Genomic DNA, 14,944 nt, shown 5'->3' with positions numbered 1-14,944 from the left:
AGTTCATGGGATCCAACTACATGAGGAAAAATACTTTGGTAGTCATATCAATGCCCTTAGTCACAAAAAAGACAATAAAAAGAGAAATCATGATTCCTTAGGTGAAAACCTTCCTGAGGCAACTATAGATGAAGAAAAAGTAAAATAAAGGGTGTATCCTCAAGCAAAAACCTAAATCAGGCACTCGAGGATGATGGAATTGACCTTCCTACCATGGTTCTCCTGTAACAAGATAGGTCAAACCTATTTATAGAAGAAATAGACACTGACACTATCAATGTGGGCACTAAAGATACTCCTAAGAATGTGATTATTGCTAATTCCATGATGGATCAAGAGAAACAAAACTTCATCAATTTTCTCACAGAAACAAAGGTTAACTTTTCCTAGTCGCATATTGACATGCCATGCCTTGATCTAGACTTAGTAGTCCACAATCTTGTTATCCATGTAGATTCCAAACCTGTGAAGCAAAAATTACGCAAGATGCATCCACATATTACACTCCTCATCAACAAAAAACTTCAAAAGACGTTAGATGTTGGATTCATAAAACCAATAGATTATCCTGAGTGGGTATCCAACATTATCCCTATTGGCAAAGCTATTGGGGGAATCCAAATTTGTACAAAGATTTGAATAAAGCATGTCCTAAGATGATCTCCCACTTCCCAACATAGACATGATCATAGACCTCATAGTGGGACATGAAATGTTGTCACTTATGAATGGATTTTCTAGATATAATCAGATTAGGATAGCAAAAGAGGACCAACACAAAATGACATTCACAATACCATGGGGCATGTTTTGTTACCAAGTTATGCCTTTTGGTCTAAAAAAAGCCAAAGCGACATATCAGTGAGCAATGACAACCATATTTCATGACCTCTTTCACAAAATCATGGAAAATTATGTGGATGATCTCCTAATGAGATCCAATACAAGAGATGAATATATTTCAATCCTAAGATAGATCTTCGAGAGATTGGAAAAGTATAAGTTGCGCCTAAATCCTAAGAAGTGTGTCTTTGGCATTACATCTGGGAAACTTCTTGGTTTCATTATTTCTCATAGAGGCAAAGAAGTTGATCCTGCAAAGGTGAAAGCCATCCTAGAAATGCCTCCCCTGAAGATTCTCAAATAACTACGCATCCTTCAAGGAAGCTCCAATCTATTAGATGCTTCATTTCACAGCTTGCAGATAACTGCCACCCATTTGCACACTTACTATGCAAGGACACTAAATTCAAATGGGATCACCCGTGTCAGAAGGATTTTGAGAAACTCAAGGAATACCTAGCATCACCTCTAGTCCTTATGCCTCCTATCCTAGGACAACCACTCCTTTTGTATCTATCAGCAACCATAGTGGAACTGGGGGCACTACGACACAAACAAATGATCAAGGAAAAGAACATGCCATTTACTACATCAACCACACTTTAGTAGGGTATGAGCTCAATTATACCCGTATTCAAAGAGCATGCTTGGAAATTGTCTTTAGTACTCAAAAACTTTGGCATTACATGCTTAACAACAAATTAAAATTGATTGCTAAAATTGACCCCCTCAAGTATCTCTTATCAAAGGCTGCACTCATAGGAAGAACTGCTAAATGGATCATGTTACTGAGTGAGTTTAAAATTGAGTATGTGGATAGAAAGGAAATCAAAGGACAAGTAATAGCAGACCAACTGGAAGACGCTCTGCTTCAAGGTAATCACCCCATCCTCACATTATTCTCTAATGAGTCCATAATGACTATCACCACATCTTCCACATGGTAGTTATATTTTGATGGTTCTTACATGCAGAACGGATCAGGGGCAGACATATTGTTGATCATACCACAAGGAAATTGCATCCCTAAGTCATATAAGATAGCCTTTGCATGCACCAACAACATTTCCGAATATGAAGCACTAATAACTAGACTCCATTTGGCCATCCAATGGAAGATATTGGAATTACATGTCTATGGTGATTCCTAACTTGTTAGTAAACAAGTAAATGATGAGTATCAAACAAAGGATGACAAGCTTCTTCCCTATTGCAGCATGGCAGAAGACCTAAAGCAACACTTGACAACAATCCAGTTTGAGAAGATTCCACGCATAAACAATAGGGCTACAGATGCAATGGATACTATTGGTTCTCTCCTTCAGATGCTGACACATAGTCAAAACTGTGAGTTTTTAGTCGAGAAACTCTTCATACCGGCATATGAGCTACCTGAGTTTGAAATGGTGTGTGTACTCATTGGTCCTGAATCCCCTTGGTATCAAGAGACCTTCACCTACCTAAGAGACAACATTATCCCTCCCCACCTCACCAAAACCCAACAACAAACCTTCATCCATCATTGCGCCCGTTACACCATCCTTGAGGATACCCTATTCAGAAGGCATTTTGATAATTCCCTCATAAGGTCTTTAGATAGACAAGAGGCTGAATAGGCACTATGTAAAGTGCACAAGGGTATCTATGGGGCACACTCAAGTGGTTTCACTTTGGCTCAAAATATCTTGCGAACGGGATACTACTGGCTTACAATGGAAGAAGATGCATATAATTATGTGAAGAAATGTATCCCTTATTAGAAGCATGGCGATAAGATTCACACTCCATCACAAGATCTGCAACCTTTTATCACACCTTGGCCCTTCTCACAGTGGGGGCTCGATCTCATTGGGAAAATCCACCCCGCATCCTCCAACGGTCATAAATTCATCATCATCGCCACTAAATACTTCACCAAGTGGGTGAAGGACATCCCTCTTACATTCACCGTTGGGAATCAAATCTCTAAATTCATTCTAATCTACTTGATCTACAGCTATGGAATCCCCAAATATCATCATGGATAATGGTAGACTCTTCAAAAATTAGGATGTTAAAGAACTGTATCAAGAGTTTGATATCCAACACCACTTCTCCACCCTCTATTACCCGCTAACGATCAAGATGAGGCTTCTAGTAAAACCCTAATCAAAATCCTTAAAAAGAAAGTCAATGAATCTAGTCATGATTGACATCTCCAACTCCATCCTTCTTTGTGGGCTTACCACACCTCCATCCTCATACCCACAAGCGCCACTCCATATTCCCTCGTCTTTGGCTCCAAAGCTATCCTCCCTCTTGAGATCGAGATCCCATCTCTAAAGGTATTGCTGCAAAATATCCTTCCTGATAAGGAATATAGAGTTGCCAGGCCGCAAGAGCTAGAATTATTGGATGAAAGATGCTTCAAGGCCTTGAACCACCTCCAGGTATATCAAAATCACTTATGCTTGAGCTATAACAAGAAAGTCAAAACTTGAGAATTTTAAGTTGGTGATTTTATTCTTATGGAAAATCAAAAAAATCTTCCAGAAAGAGAAAAGAAAGGCAAGTTTGAGCCCAATTGGCTTGGACCTTATGTGATCACAACAAAGTATGGATTAGGGGCATATCAGTTGGCCACTCCCGAAGGAGATCCCTTGGATGAGCCTATTAACATCATGCACTAGAAGAGATTTTATGCTTAATACTTAAAAGGTTACTAGTTATCTAAAAGCATGCAAATTGTTTTTTAAAAAAACACAGAAATAAAAATAAAAAGGAAAAAATAGAAAAAGGTAAAGAAAAATCAATACGTCCATTAGTGAAAACCACTTTGTGGTGCTATGGGCAAGTACATTGGTGAAAACATGGTTCTAGGTTCCAAGGTAAATAATCTAGATCCATCATCTATGTGGACAGACTCAAATCCCCCCTCACCTGAATCCGTTCCATAGCATACCCTGTCTGATGCTCATACCCTATAATAAAAATTGAATATTCTGACATCATCCCTGCCCCTTACCAATGAGGAGGATTGTACAAGCCTAATTATATGGCCACTTGCATAGGATGACTCCTACCACCATTCCCCCCACTTCTCTTGTAACCATCCATTTCTTTAATCCACACCACTACATAAGCATTTTCATGCATCATCCACCACCTTGCTAGTTGTTGGTTGTCTCCTTCATTCTAGCAGAAAGTCAATCCAGTGATCCTGCCATCCATCCCCTCCCTAAGAAAAGGAAAAGGAACAAGGTGCTCCTAACCACCTCCACAACAAACCTGCCCACTTTCCCCACCAAACTATCCTCAGCAAGTTGGTCATCAATTCTCTCCCCCGGTTCATGATGATGAGTCTTTGCTTGAGTCATGAATAAGAATCATCCCATCAAACTGAGCTTTTATCCCATCAAATTGAGCTTCCATCCCATCAAACTGAGCTTTCATCCCATCAAACTGAGCTTCCATCCCACTAAATTGAGCTTTCACCTATCACGCTAAGCTTAATCCTGAGTCCTAAGCTTAAGCTTCTTCTTGACTTGCACGTCATTCAAACATCCATCCATATGTACTCCATCAAGTCTTTGCAGTCAAGTGCCACATCATCACTCATTCCATCTTCTCTATTGCCTATTCAGCTTCATCAGTCACTCCTGCCCATTGGGATGCATCCTTCCCCTATCCAATTGTATATCAACAGATTCTAATTCCTACTCTTGGCAAGAGATGTCAGTTAGCCTTGTGCATTTTTCTTGCATGATTTGGTCTATTTGCTTTGATTTGCATCACTTTTTCCTATGATTGTTCCTACCCACAACTACCAAGATCAATCTATATCTTGGTATGTTACGGGTTGGGGAATACTGGGGCATGCTTTTGTGGTATGATGTGGGTTTTTATGTTGGGAAAATAGTGTTGTACACCTTTCATAATAATGTTTCATTGTTATATTATTTTATTATTCTGTGAGGTGGACATGGAATTATATTGTAATATCATATTATATTGTTGTACCTAGGAGCACCTAGATGGACGTGCAACATTTAGAGACTCCCTTGGAATATTCTTCTAATCACTTGATGAGTTTTATTGGCACATTGGTATTATTATATTGTATTTATTTAATATTGGGGAATGTAATTGTGATGAAGTACCCAATATTAAATGTGGGTCAAGGGTGGGTAGGAAAAATATTATATTTTATTGTCACATGGTTTTGATGTAATACCACTTGGTGGTTTTGTGGGAGCTTGTGTTTATAAAAGAAACCACAAGGGTAGTTGTTTGGGTTGGTCAGTTAGCTAGGTTAGCATTTGTGGATGTTGGAAGCATGGCATGGGATGTGTGGATTCATGCTTGGTCACATGGAGTGCTTGTTAATGACTTTTTATGGATGGGTTTTCAAAGGCTTTCCATAGTTGTATTGTAATGGATGCATTGTTGATAATACATGGTGGATGATGCTTCTAGAGGCTGGGGTTCTTCCCTCATGAGGGTTTTCCTAGGGTATATCTTATGTCACATTTTCATGGGTATGTTGTCTATTTTTTGCATGTGGATTCTATGAGTTTATTTTGTTGAAATCTAAATTGGGTTATGTGGAAATTATCATAAAGTTGGCTACAAGTTTCCTTTCAAGTGGTATCAGAGATATTGGTTTTAATGATGTTTATAACCTTGGGTTGAATCCATGAATGTATGTGACATTAAAAGACAAGACAATATATGAGGGTTTGTTGTAGGTTGTGGGTTGCAAATTTGTGGGCATTTGTTGCAGATCTAATATTATAAAAATTTGTTTCAAAATGGGTTTCCATTGAATTGCATTTTGGGGGTGGAGTTTCAGATTTGACTCCATGGGACAAAACAGACCCCATGACTATGATTAGGAGGCTAGGAGACAAATTTTGATATATAATTTGCCCTATTTTGGTGATGTTGGTTTGAGTTTGAAATTTTTTTAGACAGTACGACCATACTACCTATGCAATTGTCATCAAAATAATAATAATAATAAAAAAATCCCTATAGAGCAAAAAACTCATTGGCCTTTTTAAAAAAAAATTATGAAAAAAAAATGTTGAAAGCTCGAAAGAAAATAAATAAATTTATTTGTGGGGTGGTGGAGGTCCACTGACCCCACCACGGCCCACGACCCTACAAAGGGCAGCCAACAGTGGTAATACCACTATCGGTATCCACTGTTGGCATTGCTAGTAGTGGGTGCCAGCAGTGGCACTGCCACCTATAGATGGCGGGGCCCCTATCTCCTGGGGAAATCCTTGGGCGAGGTAAACCCTGTGGGGACCACCTATGGGGTGTGGGTTTGTCCCCCACACGTGGTCAGTGGAAAAGGTGATATGATTAGTTTTTCTAGATTTTGTTGTTTGGGTAGTGAAATGTCAGCTGGAAGTGACAGGTACCTTGACAGCTTTGAGAGGTCATAACTTGAGCATATGGAGTCAGATTTTAGACTTCGAATAGTCAATGAAAATCTCTTGGAGAGCACTTCAGTTTGGTTCAGATTTGGTGCAGGTTTGACATGATTTATTTGTTGATATTTTAATCTAAGTTGTTTATGGGTTCTTTTGACTTTAATGATAGTATGAATTTATGGCATGTTACATATTGGATATTTTGATTTGATGTCATTGTAAAATCAGTGTTGTATCTTGATTCATCTCATGGTGACATGGATATTAGTTTGGTTTGGGTATGTATGTTGCATTGGTTGGTCTACAAGTTGTGCAGTTTTGTGAGTTGTCTTTACTTACAAGATTGCACCTCTGACTTGGATATGGGTTGTCTATGTCCATAGATCTTTAATTGATTATGCATATCTAGATTTGGTGGCTTGGCTTAAAGTCATTGGTCTGCTGGTTTGTTGTCATTTTGAGGAGGAGAGATGTTGTTACTAGGTACAATCATGATGGTGACCTACATGGTTGACTATGTGATGCTAATAGGTTGGACACACTGAGTTCTAGATGCTTTCTTCATGGATGTGATCATGATGCCATGGTTGTTCCTTGTGTTTAGAGACTTTGGCATGACATGGTTGGATTTGCAATTGCTTTAATTGATAATGATTCAATTGGATTGAGGATCATGGTTAATTTGACTTTTGGGATCTCATGATGTCGACTTTGAGTTATTTTATTGTTAGATGGTTTTGGTTGATTCTCATGTTAGAGGAAGGTTTTATCATGATGTCATGGATAGCTTGGATACACTTTCAATGGGAGCTTTTGATAGTATGATGTGGCAGTGTAGGATTTGGTATTGATTGTTTGTTGGTGGTTTTGTATCTTCTTGAGATGGAGTTCATGGTTTACTTGATATTGTTGAAATTTTAGTTGTATGTGTGTAGACCTAGATGATCTTTATTTAGGAGATGGTTATCATGATGCTATGAGAGCTTGGTATCATAGATTAGTGGGAGGTTGTAGTACTGATGTGTATTCACCATGTTGGTTGGTGGATGATCTTCTTAGTGTGGAGATGTTTGGAGGATGCCTTAGATCCTATTATTACAGAAGGATCTTTCACATTTGTAGGTACACTTGTAGGAGATGGTGATCTCATGATATTTGAGGATGTTGACATTTTGAGGGCTCAAGGAGTCCTTGGTTGAGGTGTGGTTTTATGCTTTCATTTGACATATTATCCTTGTTTGATAGGATGGCTGATATTATCTCATGGTGCACTCTTGATACTAGTTTTGAGTTTTGGTAGGATATGGTTATTGGATATGTTCATATGGGACATGTTATCTCTTTGGGGGAGATGGTTTAAATCATGTTGTCATGTTTATGTTCCTCATTCTGTGGTTTGAGCTTTGACATTGATCTTGGTAATTCTCTTTGTATTTGGTACATGATCATTTGCTTGATTACTTCATGGTGGTGCTATGTTGCATTTGGATTTTTCCATGTATTGATTGGTTATAGGTACTCTTGGATACTTGGAGACATAGGTGATGTTGATATTCTAGCAAGAAGACCGAGGAGAATTCATGTGGTATAGACTTGAGAGGAGATTGTTCTTAGATGAGTCATGATGACTTGGATATCTTGGATGAGCATTCTCATTCCCACTCTTGGTCTACTCGGTGGTTTACTACTTGAAAGGTATTTCCCATTGTTTCATTTCAGGTGCATTATAATTATGCTTATCTTTCATAGATATGGATCTTGAGATATGGAGATGTTTATTTTTGGAGGGTTAATTTGAGAGATGTATGGCATTGGTCATCTCCTTATTAATTTGAGTTATTATTATGATGGTGATAATAACTAATATTAGTTTGGGAGATGGTTTATATTGGGTATATTCCCTTGGGATTGGTAATGGATATTTAGTTTGATCTTCTTGGTTATGAGAGGCTTACATCCATGTTGTTTACATGTTATATATGTTTGTTTGGTCCAAGGGATTGAATGGGTATTTGGGTGTTGTTATTCTTTTTATTTGGGGTTTTATGGAGGAGATCATACTTGACATAGTTGGCATTTAGAGGTGTGTGTAGAGGGGCATGCTATAGGTTTTGATTTGCACCATTCCTCTCTTTGTTTTGGTTATATTCCTAGCTATTCGTATTCACATTACATTGGTTTGAATTTGTTTGGAGCTATGTGTTGATTAGTTTGTATTCATAATATGTCATGTGGGAGATGACATGGAGGTTCCTTTATCTCTTTCTTTTAATGGTGTGGAGAACATTGGATAATGTTGGAGACATTGTGTGAGAGTGGTACTTGCAAGTTATCAGTTTACATGATGTTCATATTGATGTGGTTGTTCTTGATACTACACGGTTACACTTCTTTGATATGCTATTAGCGGTCTCATTTCTGATATTGACATTACCTATGTAGTGGGAGTTCCTTTGTGTACATATGTTGTAGGTATTGTACTTGGGGATTATGGTTGCATGTTACAGGTTGCATATGTTGATGATATATTAATCACTTGGTTTGTATGCCTTGGAGGTATGTGTAGTTGATGTGTTAGCACTTGTTGTGGGTGTTATTTAAGCTATGTAAACAACTACCTTTTCTATGGATACCTTTGGATTAGTGTTTGTGTTTGGATATTAGTTAGGGCAGGACTTATAATTTATTGCGATAGATTGTGTGCCTTTCTCTTTGGATGGCATTTTCATGTCTAGTGGCAGTGGCATGATGGAGGGTGGGAGCATTCATGTATGAGATGGTGGTCACTTTGTTCTTGTTGTAGGTATCTTGATGGAGCACATGTAGTACTTGTATTTCATGATGGTATATGTGCGTGGAGAGATTATTCTCTTGTTCATGTTGTTAGATACTTGATCAATCCCAAAGACACTGAGAGGGGGGGTGAATCAGTGTCTAACCAGTAACCAAAAGATTTAAACTTATTTGCAACTTTATAACCCAAATTAATATACCGATAAGCAAATAATAATGTAGTAAAGATAAATAACAGTATAACCATCAATGCAAACCATAACACAAATATTTTTGGCGAGGAAACCTGGTAGGGGAAAAACCTCAGTGGAATTTGTGACCCACAATATTTACTCACTGGCCAATATGAATAAATATTACTTATACAATAGGGGCATGCACATGCAGAAGGCCAACAGCCTAGAGCTCACTTCTCAACAACAAAAATGGAGTCCCACTAACTACAAAATTGAATGATTAAATCCAATGACAATTTACTGCTCAAAATAGCATCTACAATGCTGGATTCAGTACTGGTTTAAGCTTTTTCAGATACCTCTGCCATAAAACTTGTTTCGCTCTTCTTTTCTCTTATTTTCTCATAAAATAATTACATCATAATGCATATATAGTTATTCACTCTCATATACCGCTTGCATTCATTACCTAATTACATATCCTTACTTACAAAATGACCTATAAGATCTCATACATATATGAGTCTTTACAATACATCATGTCAACTATACAATATAATTTTCATGTCGGCTAGGAGTGTCAGTAATATCTTCTGTTGGTGTAGATTGGATGCCGGTGTGAATAATCTTTGTTGTGCATGTCGGTGTCAGTAGATGATGTTTGTTGCTGGTGTAACCTATGAACCATGTTACCAATTGGTTGCCATCAATGACAACATCAACTATTCTCATCTGAGTGTATAATGCCAACAATCTCCCCCTTTGGCATTGATGGAAACACTCATGAGAAAAATACAAAAGATGATTTCCAAAAATGAAGTCCAAAAATAAGAGTTCTCCCCCTAAGAAATGATCCCTTCTGTATATTTTTCTCCCATACTACTACTCCCCCTTTGACATCAATGACAAAGGATGTCAAAAATAATCAAATAATTCAAAATTCTACCTCAAAGCCTATAACAGGTTATGTACAATCTGAAAGATATCTACTAACATCAGATTAAGACTTTGCATAAATTTAGTGTTTGTAGCATTGTAAAATTGCGACACTTGCAATTTCGACTGTATTTGGGTCTTCATGATGGCGGCGCAACATTGAACCTGAATGGAGACCTTGAGACCTGTTTACGACATTAAAAACTACATCTTTCTACACCTTGGCCTGATCCTCCTTGCACCTTGATGTCCCGGGAGGTGGGACCATGGTGCCCAGCGCCCTGGTCCCTGGCCCTATTTTGGGACCGGTCTCTTGTTGGGCATTGGGTCTTCGAGTTTGCAATTTGGAAAATAATGCTCCTAGGTTGGCCTAAGGTCAAAAAAATCAGTCTCCTAACCCTAATTGACAAGTATATAAACTACATTTCCCCTCCCAAAAAGAGGAGGAAAAATATATGTATGCAAGAGGTGGAAGCGATAGGCAAACATTCAAACATTCAAGCATTCAAGCATTCCTTCAAGAAATTAAGCATTCTAAGTCTCCATTCAAGGCTAGGTGTTGCATTCAAGACCAGGATTCAACCATTGAAGAGGAGATCACCTACAACATACAACATACAACATCATTACACCTTCGCATGTAAGAATACAAACATTCTTACAACAAGGTATCAATACTTGATTACATTACAAACATTTACATTTACAACATTCTCATTTCTTGGTTAATTCCAAAAACTGGGGTTTGAACTGAAGGTAAACCCCCCAATCGTCCTCTCTTTTCTATGTGTAGGTTGCAGGTATGCGACTGTAATTGAAGATCTGGAATCCTTGTGTAGAGACGAATAGATCCCCCTTCGTTTCACAGATTTTTCGGAGGACCATGTGCACTCTGAGTGCCATCGTCCCGTCAACTTTCGCTCAAACTTGCAGGGCAACATCGTCTCGACATTTTACTGCTAATTTCAGGTCTATAGCTTCATCCTGTGTCCCTATCTCCGTCTACAAGCGAATCTTTCTTACTTTTACATACACTCCTAGTTCAATCCTTCTATCTACATTCTTTACAAAAGAGGGTATCCTTGATGTCTCAACCCTTCAAACTCATTTAGAATTCAATCTTGCATTATGTGGGATTGGATCTTGTGAGTTTCAACCCCTCTTTTGAATGTAAAGTCTCTCCTAAGTGAAAACTGTCAATCCTAGTGACCTCCTTTCTCTCTCCTTGGAGTGGGGGAACACCTAGGGTTCGATTTTCCACTTTACATTTTGGTGAACCCAACGTGAAAATCCTAATTCTGATTATTCATGGTTAGATCTGAAAAAAAAAAAATTTGCTTCCTTCATTACATTTCCATGTTTGATCTTTTGCAAATTTTAGAGGTTAATTGCATAAAAACTCTAAATTTTCTTTTTAGTAATTGAGCTTGTGAAATTTTTAATTGTTAATTCTTGTTTCAGATCTACCCTTCTATTGCAAATTATCAAATCATATTTGTGCTTTAATTTTGAAAATTAAGTGGTTAAGTGTCAAAACCCTAATTTTTAAAACCCTCTTGATTCAACCTTTGACTGATGATTTTACTGATCAAAACACCTCCAAATCGGTTGTAACTTTGGATTCCGCAACAAAATCATAATATCTCTCATCCTTGAAAATTTTGAAAAAAGTTGCGAGGACCGTGTGCACTCCGAGCGCCATCGTCCCCAATATTTTTTCTGAAATTTTAGGAGCTAGATCTTACTGTATTTTTCTGCTAGAATCCAGAATCTTGGCTGATTTCATCAATTCTAACACTTTCAAAATTAAAGTCAAAGTTGGTCTAGTGATTGCTTGGATTAAGGCTTATAATCATTCAAAAATTGTTGAAATTGAAATTTTGTGTTAAAATTATGTTTCTTACTGTCCTAAATCTGAAAAGTGTGTTGGCATTCATTCGAAGTTTCAGTGCTTTATTTAAATTTTTTGCAATTTGTGACTTTTGAAGTTAAGTGTTTAATTGCAACAACCTTGATTTCCACTTTCAAAATTGAATTTTGCATGAAATTGAGTCAACTTTTAAATTTCAAAGCTTGCATTGCTTTTAAGATTCCCTCTAAAATCATAAAATTCAAAATTTCAGTTTCCCTCTCTTTTTCAAAATTCAAATTTTGCATTTTTCAACAATCTTGGTAGGATTCAATTTTGAGATTGTAACTTTAATTTGGCCTATCTACAGATCGTAAAATCACTCAATTTTTTCAGATTAGCTTTAAAATCATCATAACTTTCATCCCTGAAAAATTTCAAAAAAAGTTGCGAGGACCGTGTGCACTCCATTCGCCACGGTCCCCGACATTTTTTCTGAAACTTTAGGAGATTGTCATGATTGCATTTAACAGCTTAAATCTAGGAGATTGGCTGATTTTATTGAAATTTGCTACCTCTAAATTCGAAAATAAATTCAAAATTCAAGATCTCAATTTTCAAGATAACAATTAAAATTAAGTGCTACCCCCTTGGCCCTAATTTTCAATTGTGCCTACCTTTCTTGGAAGTTGTGTTTCCCTCTTCTTTCACAAAATTCAAATTGGATTATCATTATCTCATTGTTCAATTTCACCAACTTTATTTTCAAAATTCAAAATCTTCTCTCTCTCTCTAGTGCATGAGTTTTACAACAATAAGCCCTACTTACACTATTCCCGTTAGACGAAGCCTTAGAATTAAGTCTTTCCAAGGTTTAATTACCGAGGAGATGGAACCTAATTTGAATGGCCTTTTTAACAAGGACATGGGTAATTCCTCTAATCCTCTTAATGATGAAGAAGCTCTCCATGAGGTTTCTGTAGAACAACTTTTGAAATTGGATAACCAATTTGATGATTTTCAGCAATGGATGTCTCAAGAATAGCCCGATAGTCAAGCTCTTTCATTAATTGAGGGTCTAAAACGTATGGTTCAAAGTGATAAGAATGGAATTGATATTTTACATAGTATTGCACACATTGTGGATTCGAATGTGATGCCTATGAAGAGTTGTGCCGAAACTCTAGGTTATACACAACCTCCTACTCAAGTCAATCATTCTACCCCTTTGACAACTTCTATTGCTAGTATACCTACTTTTACATCAAACATAATGACTACTTCAATAAAAAACATTCCACCTATGATCACCAGTCATGGGGGAAATCCTTCTTCTTCAATCAACCCTCTCCCTTCATTCAATCCGACTTCCTCATTCATTCCTTCAATGAGTGTCCCTATTACATCTCCACAAATGAACATGACGCAAGGGGGCAATTCATTTAACCATTCCATTCCTCCTTGTAGTGCTCCTTTTTTCCAATCATATCCTATGACTAACCATCATAGTGTCCCACCACCTTACTCTCAATCAATACCTTCTTTCAATAACATAATACCTCCATCACAATCTAACATGTCTAATATGAACTCTTCGACTGAAGCGACCATTAACAATCTTGCACAAACTGTCTCTTCTTGACAGCAACAAATTGCCTCTATGAATCAATCTAAGTTTAGTGTGCCCACATTTGATGTTGTGAGCCCACTTTCTCTTGACATTGTTCGAGCTATCCCCCCTAAGCATGTTGAAATCCCGCAGTTGGAGCTTTATAATGGTAAAGGTGATCCTCTAACACATGTTAAGACCTTTCAAACAATATGTACCGATTTTTCTCATGACCAAAGGTTGCTTGCAAAACTTTTTACTATAACATTAAGAGATAAGGCTCTACAATGGTATTTCTCATTTCCCTCCTATTCTATTACTTCCTTCCAGCAACTTGCAAATGCTTTTATTCAACAATTTCAAAACAATATAGGTCCTAAAGTTACTTTGATTGATTTGATGCATTGTAAACAAGGTGTTAAAGAAAAAGTGACTGATTTCATTGGTAGATATAAGCATTTGTGTGCTCAAATTTCTTTTCCAGTACTTGACAATGATATTCAAAGAATCTTTATTTCTAATTTACAAAAAGATATTAGAGAAAAACTTTTATTTTCTGAGTTTACTTCTTTCCAACAGTTGTGTGCAACTCTTCACAATTATCAACTGACTGTGAGTCAAATGGAACAAGCAAATCCTATGGCTCTGAGTGATAAGGGTGATAGTAGTCAACAACCATTTGGGAAGTTTAAACCGAATAGAGAGTTCATTAAGTTCAATGAAAACATCACCAACAACAATGTGAATACAGCATCAGGTGTGCCTCCTATTTCTAAGTTTTTCAAGAAAGAAAGAGAGTTTACTCCTTTGAATGAATCATTGCATAGTATTATGAATAAGTTATTGGAACAAAATGTGCTCACTCTCCTCCTATAAAGAAAATAGATCCTGCAAAGATTAATTCACCCTATTTTGATAACAAATCTTTTTGTCAATTTCATCGTCAACCTGGGCATGATACTGAAAAATGTTTTGCTTTAAAGGGTAAAATTCAAGATTTGATTGATAATAATACTATCTCTATTTCAGGTGTGAATGATAAAGGCAACACATCTGTAGCTCTTCCTAACCAAAATCTTAAGATTTTTACTGATCCATTACCTTCTCATACCTCTAATGTGATTGAGACTAATGATTCCTCTTTCTCACCTAATGGTCTTGTGTCTATGACTCCAAATGTGATTAACTTTGTAGAGCAGCAGAAAATCCCTAAAGAACCTTCCATCACATTTGATTCCAGTGAAACTATTAGGGCACCTGATGGTCCTTTATATATAGTTGCAAAAGTCAAGAATACACCTTTCCATGGAGTGCTTAT

Source organism: Cryptomeria japonica, chromosome 7, assembly GCF_030272615.1.
Source record: "Cryptomeria japonica chromosome 7, Sugi_1.0, whole genome shotgun sequence".
NCBI classification, from domain to species: domain Eukaryota; kingdom Viridiplantae; phylum Streptophyta; class Pinopsida; order Cupressales; family Cupressaceae; genus Cryptomeria; species Cryptomeria japonica.
This window is presented reverse-complemented; position numbering follows the sequence as displayed.